Source organism: Heptranchias perlo, chromosome 4 (assembly GCF_035084215.1).
Source record: "Heptranchias perlo isolate sHepPer1 chromosome 4, sHepPer1.hap1, whole genome shotgun sequence".
In the NCBI taxonomy this organism is placed as follows: domain Eukaryota; kingdom Metazoa; phylum Chordata; class Chondrichthyes; order Hexanchiformes; family Hexanchidae; genus Heptranchias; species Heptranchias perlo.
The window spans coordinates 136,329,382-136,346,172 of NC_090328.1; positions in this window are offsets into that span (position 1 = coordinate 136,329,382).

Consider the following 16,791-nt stretch of genomic DNA (forward strand, 5'->3'; position numbering starts at 1 on the left):
AAGGTATGATCAGTAAGTTCGCTGATGATACAAAAATTGGTAGGGTGGTAAATAGCGAGGAGGATAGCCTCAGTCTGCAGGACGATATAGATGGGTTGGTCAGATGGGCGGAACAGTGGCAAATGGAATTTAACCCGGAAAAGTGCGAGGTGATGCACTTTGGAGGGACTAACAAGGCAAGGGAATACACAATGAATGGGAGGACCCTAGGCAAGACAGAGGGTCAGAGGGATCTTGGTGTGCAAGTTCACAGATCCCTGAAGGCGGCGGAACAGGTAGATAAGGTGGTAAAGAAGGCATATGGGATACTTGCCTTTATTAGCCGAGGCATAGAATATAAGAGCAAGGAGGTTATGATGGAGCTGTATAAAACACTGGTTAGGCCACAGCTGGAGTACTGTGTGCAGTTCTGGTCGCCACACTACAGGAAGGATGTGATCGCTTTGGAGAGGGTGCAGAGGAGATTCACCAGGATGTTACCAGGGCTGGAGCGCTTCAGCTATGAAGAGAGACTGGGAAGATTGGGTTTGTTTTCCTTGGAGCAGAGGAGGCTGAGGGGGGACATGATTGAGGTGTACAAAATTATGAGGGGCACAGATAGGATGGATACTAAGGAGCTTTTTCCCTTCGTTGAGGGTTCTATAACAAGGGGACATAGATTCAAGGTAAAAGGCGGGAGGTTTAGAGGGGATTTGAGAAAGAACTTTTTCACCCAGAGGGTGGTTGGAGTCTGGAACTCACTGCCTGAAAGGGTTGTGGAGGCAGGAACCCTCACAACATTCAAGAAGCATTTGGATGAGCACTTGAAATGCCATAGCATACAAGGCTATGGACCAAATGCTGGAATATGGGATTAGAGTAGACAGGGCTGATGGCCGGCGCGGACAAGATGGGCCGAAGGGCCTCTATCCGTGCTGTATAACTCTATGACTCTATGACCTCCTGACTCCCCAAAACCTTTCCACCATCTACAAGGCACAAGTCTGGAGTGTGATGGAATACTCTCCACTTGCCTGGATGAGTGCAGCTCCAACAAGACTCAAGAAGCTCGACACTATCCAGGACAAAGCAGCCCGCTTTATTGGCACCCCATCCACCACCCTAAACATTCACTCCCTTCACCACCGGCACACTGCAGCTGCAGTGTGTACCATCCACAGGATGCACTGCAGCAACTCGCCAAAGCTTCTTCGACAGCACCTCCCAAACCCGCGACCTCTACCACCTGGAAGGACAAGAGCAGCAGGCACGTGGGAACAACACCACCTGCACATTCCCCTTCAAGTCATACACCATCTCGACTTGGAAATATATCGCCGTTCCTTCATTGTCGCTGGGTCAAAATCCTGGACTCCCTTCCTAACAGCACTGTGGGAGAACCTTCACCACACGGACTGCAGCTGTTCAAGAAGGCAGCTCACCACCACCTTCTCAAGGGCAATTAGGGATGGGCAATAAATACTGGCCTCAGCAGCGACGCCCACATCCCATGAATGAATAAAAAAAAATGTAGCTTGGCCCCATATCACTTAATACCTTTGGTTAACAAAAATCTATCAATCTGAGATTTAAAATTAACAATTGAGCTAGCATCAACTGCCGTTTGCAGAAGAGAGTTCCAAACTTCTACCACCATTTGCGTGTAGAATTTGTACACAATCTATCTTTTGGATGAAATGTTAAACCGAAGCCCTGCCTACCCTCTCAGATTGACGCAAAAGATCTCCCGGCATCTATCCAATGGCACTGTTTGTTCATTCTTTTCCCACAATCAGCAAATGAGATAAATTACTCAATAATCTGTTTTTGCTCGTGCTGGTTGAGGGAGGAATACTTGTCAGGATTCCCTGATTTTTTGAGTAGTGCAAAAGGTCACATCTGTCTGAAGAAGCAGACATGGCCTGGATTTAACATCTGATTTGAAAGGCTGCCCTTCCACAAATGCAGCACTCCTTCAGTACTGTACTGACATGTCAGCCTCTATTACATGTGCAAGTGCTGCTTGAACCTATAGCCCCTGACTCAGAAGGTGAGTCTAAGTGAGCAGACTAGGTAGACTAAGTGAGCAAAGTTTTCATAGAAATACATTTCTGTGTTTGTTTTGCAGGTCGAATTCGGTGTCTTTGGTGTATTATGGTCTGCCAAAGACCGTAAGAGAACCAATTCCTGATCTCATAATATGTCCGAGATATAAAAAAAAGCTTTGTGAAAAAACTGGTATCACAGTGGTTTTGCCGCATTGTTCTGGAGTTTGGCATACACTTCTTGTAAAGCATAACCTTACTTCCTGTAATTTTTGATTACTGCTTTATTGGTCAAAATTCATAAGGTGTCAACATTTGTCAGTATTTCTTAATGTTAAAGCATATGTCAATATTTGCTTGTCATATACTTCTATAATATAAAGCCTTGTAAGACTGTAGCTACTAGGTGGCACTATTGCGCCTCTGTAACATCTCCCAGGTCCTCTGCCTCTGCTGGCTATAGAACTCTACGTAAGCCACACAAATCAGGACACCAAAAACTGTAACATACTTTTTTATATACATTACATGTTTTATTTATTAAAATACATAGGCTGCCCTTATATTAACATGTTTGCCTGTTTGCAGGCCCCAAATTTAAAATGTTTGCCTGCTTGTATTGGGCCTACTCCATCCTAGACCCCGCTACATCCCAAAACTTAATCAGGCTCTAGGCCCTACCATATCCCAAAAAAAATGTCCAGATTCTTACCATCTAAAATGCCTGCCAGCCCCATTTTCTCCCGGCTATAGTACTGGCTGACTCTGTCCACTTCTGCCCCTTGTCTGCTGCTGCTAGTTCCCCTCCAAACCCACTCTCCTGCCTGTTAGCTCCAAATTTAAAATATTTGCCAGTTTGCACAGGTTCTTCTCCATTAAAATGTTTTCCAGCTTTACTGATGCCTGCCTCCATCCCGGCTGTGCCTCTTTTGTTGACATTTAGAAAGCAATTTTAGTTTGCTTTTACATTCTCCTAATTGGTTGCTGTTCATATCAATCACAGCAAGCCCCTACCCATTTCATGTTAGCTCCAAATTCAGTTAAAAAATCTTTCTTTTCTGAGAAATACAACCCGTTTTGTTGCTTAAAAATAGATTTTTCTATAAAAGCTTGGAAACTTCATAAACTAGGAACTTTTGTTTATTTATGGAAATATATATTTGTCAAAAACTGCGTAAGTCAGCAAGCACACTAAGTGATTTAAGGTAAGAGCTGGTTCATGATCAGAAAGCAGTAGGGGTGTATGATAGGGAAAACAAACAAGGATAGGTTGGGAGAGGATGCTGACAGGTGGCAACTTAATTGGGTGGGGGGGCGGTGGTGGAGGTGGACCTGGTGGTCCAAAAGGTGCTAAGGCAGTTTGGGAGTCGTTTGCTTGGGCCTCCCTTACCCACAAAGCTGCTTGACTCTTGTCCCCACATTGCTTCCAGACCCTAGGATCCCCATTTCAGTGTTCTTTGATATAGGATCATTGCCAATGTACCCAGATCCCAGGATCCTTCTCCCATTGATCCCAGATATGGAGAACTGCCCAAGTGCTCCCAGAACTCGATCCGCAGTACTCCTAGATCACAGGGCTACTTATAGCGCTCCCACACCCTAGGATCCCTCTCAAAGTACTGCTAGACGCTGAGATTGCAGCCCGGCGCTGATGTACCCAGGATCTCCCCAGCGCTGATAAATTAATGCCCCTAATTATGCTACTTCGCATAACATCGCTGTTGTTATAAAACCACTAACTCACTGTCAACAATGTCACAGGACATCAGCTACTCTATATATAAAAGTTTGGAGACACGACGTTTATTTCACGCATCAGACGTGTATTAAAAGAAAGAACGTCAATGATTCCCTCTTGGTTTCTCCTTACCTTGTGGATGAGCTGGAAGTTTACAAGGGCACACTGTCTCTCTCTGTACACCAATGTACAGAGAGACAGTGTGCCCCCAAATTGACCTCAAGATGTAACTTTAAAACAATTAGACCTTGTGGCCTTAAAGGGATAGGTCAATTTACGCTCAACTCCCCTTCAGTAGTAGAATAATACATTACATGGTATAATGCTCCAGTTATTAGAAAATGCACAACTGTCTTATTGATCTCTCCATCTTAACAGATGTGTAGGTTCTACTACATAAGAGGGAAAGTGGCCAAGGTGTACTAACTTGGGCCAGATGCACAAGCTTCAAATACTTGATGAAGTTAATAATCTGACATTAACGTTTGCAACATAACGGACATGAAACAAAATCACCGGGAATTTCCTTGGCGGAGGGGGGGGGATTCTCCCAATTGACCATCATAAGTTAGGCAGAAACCCCAGATACACCGCATAGACAGCATTTCTGCCGATCGGAGGAAGCCCCGAGATGAATGGATAAAAAAACATTTATGAAACATTTATTAAACCCGGATGATAGCATCTTGTGTGTTTGAAATGAATAATGATCAGATCTTGGAAAGCAAAGGACAGGTAAGAATTGGCTTTGCAGGGTAAAGATCAGGAAAGAATTTAGATCAATTTGAGTAAATTATCTAATATACTAGGTGAGATGTTTGCCGTGAGGCTAGAAGAGTATTTTTTTGGGTGGTTACTTCTTAATGCATATTCGGGTCGAAAATCCTCGATCCTTTCGATGCACTCTGCTGTACTGATCCTGTAAACTCCGTTGGGGTCAGTCCTGCTCCCCAGCAGGCATTGGAACGTTGGCTCATGCACTTTCTGGGGCCAGTTTATTTAATAGGTAGGGCTAGGTTTTAAATTTTGGTTTCATTATGGCTGCATTTACATTTTTTTGTAATGTGTGTTTAAAGTTCATTATATTTGCAAGTTTGTGTTTTTTTAAATTATGTTAAATTCTGAATTTACAAGTAATCACTTTTGTACATCATTCCCAGAGAAAAGGGGGTCATTAGAGAAATTGTGCTGGAGATTTTTTTCCTGCATTGCCCCAACAATGTGCTTTAAGTCCAACCTCAAAAACAATGACCTACTACACCAGTATAATACTTCCACATCCTTGCACTGCCTTGGAGTGAGATTAGCAGTTCAGTGCTGAATTAGGAGCAGTTTGTGCTGTACATCTGCCGAGGAACTGGGTTGAGGTTACTTGTAGATAGTACCCAGTGTGAGAGAAAAGACTTTCATCCCTGGATTGGATTTAAAACCAGGGTCCCAGAGGTGAAAGAATAGAGTTCCAATCTACTATAGTTTATTACAACAGTTCCCTGTTGTAATAAATTTCAATGTATAGACAAAGTATTAATTAGAAACAAGCACCACGTTAACCTGTGACACATAAGACAATTTTAAGGCAGTTAATTATTTAATTAAAACTGTGTCAGCCTTGTGCACAGCATCACTGTTAGCAGATGTTACACATGGATTTAGTTCCACAGCTATCTCTATTTAATGCCTGTCTACTCTTTGTTCTTTGTTTTGTTACTGCTTCCCTTCTTTCTCACTGCTTCCTGTAGCGTGGTGGTGCTGATTGCTTGGGGCAATAAACTTCTTCTCTACTCTGGGATTCAGTGTTGCCCCCCGAAGATCTCATTAGCTAGATGTGATGTGTGATCACACACCCTTCTTGCCATAAGGCCTGTGGCATCCACAGCCTGCTGGGGAGCAGGAGTCACACACGGCTGTAGTTAGCTGAAGCATCTAGGTGTTCATCACATCCCCAGTTCATTGAAGCTCATGGCCTGAAACCCTATTCGTTTATGGCCTGGCTTCTTAAATGTGATTGTTAGTTAGCCTGGATAATGATGGACCTATGCCATGATCTTTAGTTGTTGGTTCCCATAGACTACCCACAGTGTACATAGTTCTTTCTTGATTGTCCACATCATAGTGAAAACTTCTGCACGAACAAAAAAGCTTTAAAAATGTAAAAAGCTTTAAAAATATTACCAACAAAATAAAATACAATCTTAATAATAAAACTTGGACTTTAACTTGTAAACAAGCTAGACATATTTAAAAACTAAGCATTCAATGGACAATGGAATTAAAACCAGGTGAGTTCTATAAAGGTGAGCAATCTCTCTGCTAGATGAAGCGAAGGCGATGAAGATGAAAATCAACCCCAATATTTTGAAGTAGTTAATACTTAGAAATATAGTTAATGGTTAATAGGTAATACACTCTCAAATTATATATGTGTGTGTCCACTTAAAATATGATAAAGGAAAATATACAAATGTAAGTTTGCATCAATGGAAAAAGTAATTTATGAACTCACTAGATGCAATATTCTAAGTCTACTTGTTAGCAATGGCTTTATTCAGCATGCAAGGTTTGACGGAAAAGTTGTCTTTTATGCATTTGGCTGTAGCATTTAATGTGCAAGGTTTACAAGTCCTATGTGTTTGAAAACTGGAACATTCTTTAATAAAGTGTGTTGCCAAAGTGTCAAGCTTTTGCTTGTAGGTGTTTTATTGAAACCAACCTGTAAAAAGGGTAAAATGTTTAAAGGGACGGATCAAATTTATTGAAAAGATTTTGGGATTCCCCGATTATTCCAGGTTGGAAAGAGGGCTGACAGACTAGGAGCAATCTTCAGGAAGCTGCAGGCTTCCCTCAAGGCTGAGAGGATTAGTGCAACAATTGGGCATTATTCTTACCCTTCTTTTCTGGGATTTATGAAGGATAGGCATGGGGATTAACAGGGAGACCATAAGAGATAGGAGCAGGAGTAGGCCATTCGGCCCCTCGAGCCTGCTCTGCCATTTAATGAGATCGTGTCTGATCTGATTTTTACCTCAACTCTACCTTCCCGCCCTTTCCCCATATCCTTTGACTCCCTTGCTGATCAAAAATTTGTCTAACTCAGCCTGAGACTCTGATCGCCATTCCCTGCTATGTGAGAGCCCAGGGAGCAGCCCACAATCCCTTGCCTCTAGGCTATCCTGCAGTAGTGCCTGATGTATGGGCCTCTAATCACTGGAATCATGAGCCTTCCACAGCACACAGGGTTGCCTTCCTTTCACTGCCAGTTAAAGAAGGTGCATCCCTTGACTGTGGCAGATTACAGCCATTCCAACATGATACCAAAGTTTGCTTGTGACATGTCCCAATTCAATGAAAAGTGATCAGGCTCTGTCTGGAACTGAAGAAAAAACAAGATGTCTCGTGCCAATTTCTGGAGGCTCACATGTGATGTTAGAGGAAGTTACAGGAGGCATGGTCAGAAATTTAAGTTTTACGGTTGTTTTGAAAGTGAAGAGAGCAATAGCAATGCAAAGAGATATAGCAATAGAGTTCCAGAGTGAGAACTTGAACGGGATTTTAAGTGAGGATTTTGATGTTGATACACTGGGGGCAGAGTAGAGCTTGGAGAGCAAAGAGGTTATGATGAGTGGGATATGATTCTAATTGCAGAATTTTGCAAAAGTTGGTGTTTTGGGGATTGGGGAACTGGTTAGGAAGAAAAATTAAGCCTTGAGGTGACAAGCATGAATGAGGGAGGAGATAAGGTAGCGGTAAAGTCAGGTGATGCCTACAGGTGGACCAGATATGGGATTTGAAGTTCAGCTCAACGTTGCAGAAGACATTAAGCAACGCATCTGTGGCTTCAGTCTGAGTGAGCAACAAGGGAAAAAGATGGAATCAGTGCCCAAAGTGGAAAGATTCTAGCAGCAGCCAAACTGGATGGCTTCAGTATTGCTGATGTAAAGCTGAAGAAACTGCTGGTTTATGCAGAATTTGATGTCAGACAAGACAATTGGATAGAACATTGTTAGTCTCAGAATCAAGGGTGGCAGCAGAGAAGCAGAGTTGGATATCATTGGAGTGGACACAGAATTTGACTGCATATTTGCAGAGATGTTGCTGAGCAACAACCAATAGATGAAGTTAGGAGGGGGGCAAGAATTGAAGACTACGAAGGAGCGATAGTGGAGGATGGAATAGGCAGGGATGTCAAAGGCTGCAGACAGGTTGAATTTATGCCGGGGGATTTCTGTGCTGTAGGCAGGATACATGCCAAACTGGATGAACTTGAACAGGAATGCTGCAATAGATGGGCATGGAATTTGTTGGCAATGATGTGTTTGAGGCCCTTGGAAGAAAGGGAAGTTTGGAACTGGGACAATAGTTTATAGAAGACAGAGGAGGTGAGGGTATCTATTCTTGGCTCACTGCGATTTCTCATCTACATGCTGCCAATTTGACGAAATCATTTGAAAACACAGCGCAAGGTTCCACATGTAGGCTGACGACACCCAGCTCTACCTCACCACTACGTTGTTGACCACTCCACTGCCTCTGTGTTGTGAGACTGCTTGTCCAACATCTAGTCCTGGATGAGCCAAAATTTCAAACAGTTAAACATTGGGAAGACCGAAGCCAATGTCTTCGGCCCCCGCCACCAACTCTGTTCCCTAGCCATCGATTCCATCCCCCTCCCTGGCCACTGTTTCAGGCTGAACCTGACAGTTCGCAACCTTGCCGTTCTATTTGATCCTGAGTTGAGCTTCCAACCTCATATGCTCTCCATCACCAGGACCGCCTACTTTCACCACCATAATATCATCTGTCTCCGCCCCTGCCTCTGTCCATCTGCTGCTGAAACCCTCATCCATGCTTTTGTTACCTCCAGACTCGACTATTTCAATGCTCTCCTGTCCGACCTCCCATCTTCCATCCTCCATAAACTTAAGCTGATCCAAAACTCTGTAGCCCATATTCTAACATGCACCAAGTCCCACTCACCCTTCACCCATGTGCTCGCTGACCTACATTGGTGTGTCCAATTTAAAATTCTCATCCTTGTGCTCAAATCCCTTCACAGTCTCACCCTTCCCCCCTATATCTATAACCTGCTCCAGCCCTACAACCCTCCGAGGACTCAGCGTTCCTCCAACTCTGGCTTCTTGTCCGTCCCCCACTTCCTTCACCCCACCATTGGTAGCCTTCATCTGTCTAGGCCCTAAGCTCTGAAATGCCCTCCCCAAATCTCTCCATCTCTCTGTCCTCCTTTAAGACCCTCCTTAAAACCTACCTCTTTGACCAAGTTTTGTCCTAATGTCTCCTCCTTTGGCTCGGTGTCAATTTTTATCCGATTATGCTCCCGTGAAGCGCCTTGGGACGTTTTACTACATTGAAGTTGTTGTTATTGTTGTTGTATGCTTTTAAAAAAGAGGGAAGTGACAGTAATTTTCGAAATCAATTCCTAGGAGGAGAAAGCAGACTAACAACCTACCCATGGACAAGGCACTCCATCAGAGAAGACCACTAGATGACAGGACCCATTTGTTTCCGAACCCATGTGAACCCCAGGACCAAGAACTAATGTTATTCCTATATTTAAAAAGGGAGATAGAACAAGTCCAGGGATCTATCGACCTGTTAGCTTAATGTCGATGCTGGAAAAGATGATGAAATCTTTAATCAAAGATGTAATAGAGAAAAACATCTAAAAAAAATGAAAATATAGTAAAGTGTAGTCAGCATGGATTTCAGAAAGGAAAGTCATGCTTGACCAACCTTTTTGAATTCTTTGAAGACGTAACAGAAAGAGACAAGGGTAATGCAGTGGATGTAATATATTTTGATTTTCAAAAGCCCTTCGATAAGGCACCGCATTGTAGACTCATGACTAAGGACCGAGCGTGCGGAGTCAGGACAGGTACCAGCTGGCTACAAAACAGAAAACAGAGAGTAGGGGTTAAAGGTAGCTACTCAGACTGGTAAAAGGTGGGAAGTGGTGTGCCACAGGGATCGGTGCTGGGACCACTGTTGTTCACAATTTACATTAACAATTTGAACTCGGGAATCGGAAGTACAATTTCAAAATTTGCAGACGACACAAAATTGGGGGTATAGCTAACACAAAGAAAGAATGCATCAAATTGCAGAATGGGCGTGTAATTGGCAAATGAATTTCAATATAGATAAGTGTGAGGTGGTGCATTTTGGTAGGAAGAATAAGGAGGCCATGTACTGATTAGATAATAAGAGTAAATGTGGGATCTCGGGGTACAGATACACAGATCACTAAAAGTAGCGATGTAGGTTAATAAGGCCATAAGAAAGGCAAACCAAGCAACAGGGTTCATTTCTAGAGGGTTAGAATTGAAAAGCAGAGAAATTGTGTTAAACTTGTATAGAACCTTGGTTAGGCCACACTTGGAGTACTATGCACAATTCTGGTCTCTATATTATAGAAAGGACATAGAGGCATTGGAGTAGGTACAAAATGATTCACAAGGATGCTACCAGAACTGAGAGGATATAACTATCAAGAAAGGCTGTACAGGCTGGGGCTCTTTTCTCTAGAAAAGAGAAGGCTGTTGGGTGACTTGATAGAAGTTTCTAAGATAATGAAAGGGTTTGTTAGGGTAGACGTGGAGAAAATGTTTCCACTAGTGGGGGAGTCCAAAACTAAAGGACATAAATATAAGATAGTCACTAATAAATCCAATAGGGAATTCAGGAGAAACTTCTTTTCCCAAAGAGTGGTAAGACTGTGGAACGTGCTACCACAAGGAGTAGTCGAAGCAAATAACATTGATGCATTTAAAGGGAAGCTCGATAAGCACACAAGGGAGAAGGGAACAGAAGGGTATGCTGATAGGGTTGGATGAAGTAGAGAGGGAGGAGGCCCCTGGGGAGCGTAAATGCCGACATTGTGCCGAATGGCCTGTTTCTGCGCTGTAGACTTGATGTAACAAGATACTATTTCAACCTACATTGCTCCCACCACAAACACCAGTCTAAGAAACCTTAAACCTATCAATATACAGCACCATGTGATCAACATCTACAATGGCTTCATATGTTAAAATAAATCTCTTGAAAATATAAGGAAATGTTCAAATAAAAAATCAGGTTAACAGTGAGCAGTAATGATGACCTGCTTTCCACTGTAATTGTGCCGAAAATTCAAGAATTATATCGAATGTCACAGGCTGGTTCAAATTTCTAGTTCAGAGACTCACTGCTAGTTAGTTCATATTTATCTTTTCTTTTAAATGCTCGAGTAAGCATTCTCAAAAAGGCCATGAACCCATGAAGTTTAAGTCACAGGGCTCAAAACTTAAGCTAACTCCAGGATAAAGTAAAAATTTTTTATGTGTACATGTATATAAAATGTTACAGCAGAGAGCAAGAACAGTTATAATACTTCTACACTAATGTAACATTGATACAATAAATAGATAGACAGACAGACATCCGGGCATCCCTATGTACTATTAAGTAACTATTGCAATTAAAGTGGGCCACAGAATATAATTAAGTACTTAATCAGTCCTGAGTCGCAGTGTTTCTGGTTGTATGTTTTATGATCCTTTGAGCAGAGGCAGACACTGAGCAATAAAGACCCCATCGAGTCTGCTGTAAATAAAAATCATCAGGAGTTGCCTTAGGGGTTCTTCTGATCGGCCGCCATAATTTTGGCAGTAACCCCAAATAGACACGTAAATGAGGTTCCTGCTGATCTTCCACCAAAGTTAAGGTAGCTGATCAGGAGAACCCAAGGAAATTCATGGTCAGTATATTATTATAACATGTGAGGGGTGATTGAAAAAACATTACCTGAATAATTACAATTCCTAACTGGAAACCAACTACAAAAATGGAACATTTTAAGTGGATCAATTATGAGTATGATGAAAGTACTGCAGAGAAAGACTACAGTATTGGTTCCTGTCATTATGATGAAACTGTTAATGCATTTAACCAATTTACATGGAATATGGCAGGTGATTAAAAGAAAATCCAGAGAGTTAGAAAAGTTCGAGAATTGTTGCCATTTAATGAAGAGCACTACATGTGTTTTCAATTCAAGAAATCAGGGGAGTGGGGAACTGATGGATCACTGCTACAGTGTTGAAGAACCTTGCAGATACTTGTGATTTTGGTGAACAGAAGGCATCACTGATTCACAATAGAATTCTGTTTGGAATCAAAAATCAGTCCTAGAGAGAGAAACTACTGTGAGAGCCAGACCACAATCTTAAGTAAATAGTAAACATGCTAAGAACAGCGAAAGTCATTGGCCCTGATATTTACGGGGAATATCATAAATATCGAAAACGGCCGAAGAACCCAGCAACGCCGGGGACGCGGAGGCCCTACCGATCTTAACAGCAGGACCTCGTTAACGTTTTCGAGGTGCGTCTTCCGCCCGACAGCCGGCCGAATGGACAGCCTGGCCGATGGGCGGGAGAGGGAAGAGGCCCATGATCGGGAGGGCTGGGGGGAGACCAGCAATCGAGGCTGGGAAGGGAGGCTGAAGGCTTCCTTGAAGGAGCACTGCTGGTCCACAAGGAGTGCTTAGAGAGGCACTTACATTGTGGAGTCGGCAGTCCCTGCCTCCCCTTCACTGCTGAGTTTCCCAACCCTGGGAAACCTGTGCTGCAACAATAAATTGGAGTCCGATTTAATGATGTTAATTAAGCACCCCGCCTCTCTATGGCGGGACACTCGGACGACCTGATATCCGCCACTGTAAAAAAAAGGCGGCTTGCACGGCAGGTTGGGGTCACATTGCATGTATTTCACTTTTTAACCCGTCGTGGGGGGCTTAATATTGAGGCCATAATCTCAGATAAGTCAGCTCAATATTGATGAAACCTTCCATACAGTTGGGAAAAAATCAGAGTGCCAAAAATAAACTACCTGACAGGAAACCAGTAAACAGATGCTCAAGCTGATTGGAGGCAAATTGATTGACCACCAGTTTTGTGTACGGGAATATATTTATAGATAAGAATCAGAGTTTAGTATTCTTTCAGATATGTAACAAGGATAGTTTTAAAAAATCATTTTGCTGCCATGTGTAAAACAGAAATAACAAAAGAAACAATTGTACATCATAGAGGCAGATAAAAAAAATAACTGGAACAACGTAGAATGTGAAAAAAATTCAATACAAGTTGCTCATGACTGAGAATCAATAAAAATGTAACTGTTAACTTCAACTATTTTGTGGAGCTACATGTAATCCAATCCCTCTCAAGCAGTACACAAATGCTATGGGAAATGAAAATAATCTCTACATCCAAAAGAGTAAATTAAATTGTATAAAAGATCTGTGATGTAACCAGTAGGCAAATGTAGACTGAACCACGGAAAGAGGAGTTGAACACACTTTGAAATTCTAAGTTGCAGATCTGACTGTCACACAATTGTTGAATGTAGAAATGTGTCAGAAGCTAAACTTTCTGAAGGTTTATGTTGAGTTACATCGGGCTAGAAATTGGGCTGCGTAATGCCCGTTGTTTTCTAGAGAAAAGAGCCCCAGCCTGTTCAGCTTTTCCTGATAAGTATATCCTCTCAGTTCTAGTATCACCCTTGTTAATCTTTTTTGCACCTTCTCCAATGCCTCGACATAGAGACCAGAACTGTGCACAGTATCCTAAGTGTGGTTTAAACAAGGTTCTATAAGTTTAACATAACTTCTCTGCTTTTCAGTTTAGTGGGCGCTAAATTGGGCTGTGTAGCACACGTTGTTTCGGTGCTATGCGGCCTCCTTAAGTGCCAAGATGGCGTCTTGGCTACGCACGCACACTTCCAGCATGCTGTGCGCCAGACGCTATCTTGGTATAGGAGTTAGCGCAGGTGCAGATAATGAACGCCGGAAGTGTGTAAAGTAAGGAGAAAATAGATACAATCAGTGTGCAACGCTAATTTAAAGTGATAAACACCATTTTGGGACTTAACGCTCAACTCAATGCACAGTCTTAACCCCGACCATCTGAACGTGTCTTAGAGTGCCTGGAGGACCCCTCACCGGCGCTATTTAAAGGGACCATGCAGGATTTACAGGTTAGTGGCTGGATTATTGCTTCTGGCTACCGAGACATTTGTAACTGTTTTTGGAGGTCTCCTATACTTGAATACTAGAACTAGGGGTCAAAGCCTAACATTTAGAGCCAGAATGTGCAGGAGTGAAGTTAGGAAATGCTTCTACACGCAAAAGGTGGGAGAAGTTTGGAAAGCCAGTCTGCAAACGGCAGTTGATGCTAGCTCAGCTGTGAATTCTAAATCTGAGATTGATAGATTTCTGTGAACTAAGGGAATTAAGGGTTATGGGACTAAGGCAGGTATATGGAGTTAGGTCACAGGTCCACCATGATCTCATTGAATGGCGGAACAGGCTCGAGGGGCTGAATGACACTGCCACTTGCTGCCCCCTGATATGCGCCACCTTCTCCTGCAAGAAAGCGGGACGTGTGTCTGGGTGATGTGCCCTGTCATGGTTGAATAGCTGCCAGTGTGTGTGGCCTGTGAGTTGTGGGTTTAAGAGATTTCCAACTGACAGCCTTCCTTTAAGAGATTGGAGCTCCCCCTGCTGGCGGAAAGTACAAATTGCATGGAATCCTTGTTCAACGCTGATTTCCAACGCAGATTGTAGGTAAGTCCTCAGGCCTGAAGAAAGTCTCGTCCTGCCTGCGCAGGGGCCATTGGGCGCGGGGTAATAGCGGATCCCGTTACCCCGCCCAGTAACAGGCCCTATCCAATTTCTCCCCCATCTGCCTAGAAATGAATTGGTTGAACTGGTGCTTGGTATGCCTTTTTAATGGCCTTATTAACCTGCATCGCTACTTTTAGTGATCTGTGTAACTGTACCCCAAGATCCCTTTGCTCCTCTACCCCATTTACACTCTTATTATCCAAGCAGCCTCCTTATTCTTCCTACCAAAATGCACCACCTCACACTTACCTATATTGAAATGAATTTGCTAATTACACGCCCATTCTGCAAGTTAATTAATGTCTTCTTGCATTTCGACGTAGTCTTCCTTTATATTAACTACACACCCAATTTGGTGTCTTCCGCAAATTTTTGCAGGGCTATATCCTGCACTCCAAGGATGCCCGCAAGATGTCCGACCCCATATTAAAACATGCGTTAGGCGTTGTCCATGTTAATGAAGTGCCTAACGCCTATTTTTGGACACATTCCAGAAATTCGTTGGCTCTGAGCGGAGGAGGGCCTGCTCCACTGAGGGTTATTTGGTCTACACACGGCCTAACCAGCGATCCTTAGAGGCAGCCATCTTATGGTGTAATTTTATTTATTTACCTTAATGTGGAGCCAGGAGGCTCCTTTGCAGTACTGTGGCCCCTCTTCCCAATCTCCTCCCTTTTCCTAGCACTTACCTTACAGCTGGTGCCAGCGAGGCAGCCATCCCAAATTGGAGGCCACCAAAGTGGCGAGCTGCCTCTGGAGGTACAAAAGACCCCGGCAGCTCGCCCGCATTATTAAGATAAGGCCCGAGGACCGGCCTCTTCTGGCACGTACAGTGTGTGGCCACTACCACCTGGTTCGTGCAAACAAATTTATCACCCTACATCTCCATGCTGTATTTGTAATAATTATTACAAATCACAGAACAAAAAACCACAGCAGGATTAACGACTCATAAGTCCTGAAGTCAGCAAAACTCAGTCAGGAAAAATCACTGTTTCAAATAGAATGGATCACAAGAGGCAGAGTAATCTTTTGTAAAATACGTTTACTGTAAATGAAACCTCTAAAAGGACACCCTGAAAGAAACTTTTCAGTTTAAAAACAGAATAGTTTGAGAAAGTGAATTTTTTGGATCTATTTTCTTCTTTTTTGAATTGCAATTTTTTATAGAGATCCACAAAAATCATTGGACCAGTTTTTACACTTCTGCAGAATTGGGGTGCTTCTCTCGTGTGGTAAGAATTCTGACGGCCACAAAGATGCACTCCTGACCCCAGCCAATTTTCCGATCTCTGTACAATTTGCATAATTTTGGTGGGCTCTGCGGCCTCTGCCAGGGATTGTGGACAGCGAATGTCTGCATCAGCCCACGGCATACTTAAACTGGTTTAAACTTTGCTAAAAATGTAAACATTTTAAAACTCACTGCCTAAGCCAATTGATTGCATTCAACCTTTCTTCCCTTTCCCTTTCAATTTAAATTTTAAACCCAAATCCCCACACCGCCCACAGCAAAGCTAGATCCCAAGGACCAACAGGCTTCCCAGGAATCCAGCAATGCTGCGGCGCGAACGACGGAAGATATCTCAATTGCTGTAGTTCTGTACACTGCCGATCCGTGTCCTTGTGATATTGGAGAAGGTCCTTGACTCATCTTCCCACCCCCATCCACCTCAGTTCCATTGCAAATCAACAAAAGGATGGTGAGAAAGAAGAGCAAAGGTGATTTTGTGTTTGCTGCTGTTTTGCACTTGGCCAATTATGCAATATATTATTTCAAATCATGCATTGGCTGCTAATTCAATAATCTGTAATTTCTTTTGTGCTAAAAATTGCATGAGGAAAATTACATAGAACCCTGATTCTTAACCTCAAAAAATCAAAATTGAATGTTAATATCACCCATCCAGGTGAGGTCAATACTTATTTTACATTTATTCTAAAATATATTTTTGGGACAAATATTTAATTGTACAACTTTGTGTGTGGCGGGTGTGTGTGTGTGTGGCTACACATTTCAAACATTTTTAATATATATTTAAAACTGTTTAGCCTACTTTACTGTATTTGGATAGTCTCTTCCAATATGGAAATACACTGTCAGTATCAGTGACAAATAATCTGACAAAAATATAATTTAAAGTAAATTCAATATCCCTTGGTGTTTACCTTGTCTGTATATTCTTTTACTTGAGATTTGCTGAAGTTTGAGTGTCACAGGCACCATCGTGGGAACTTGGTGAGATAAGTTGTTGAGCCAGACAGTGTGAGTGTGCTAAAGTTACATATGCAGTGGAAGTGATGAGGTCACTCAAGCACCCTGGGGTTCTTTTTGTGCCAACTGA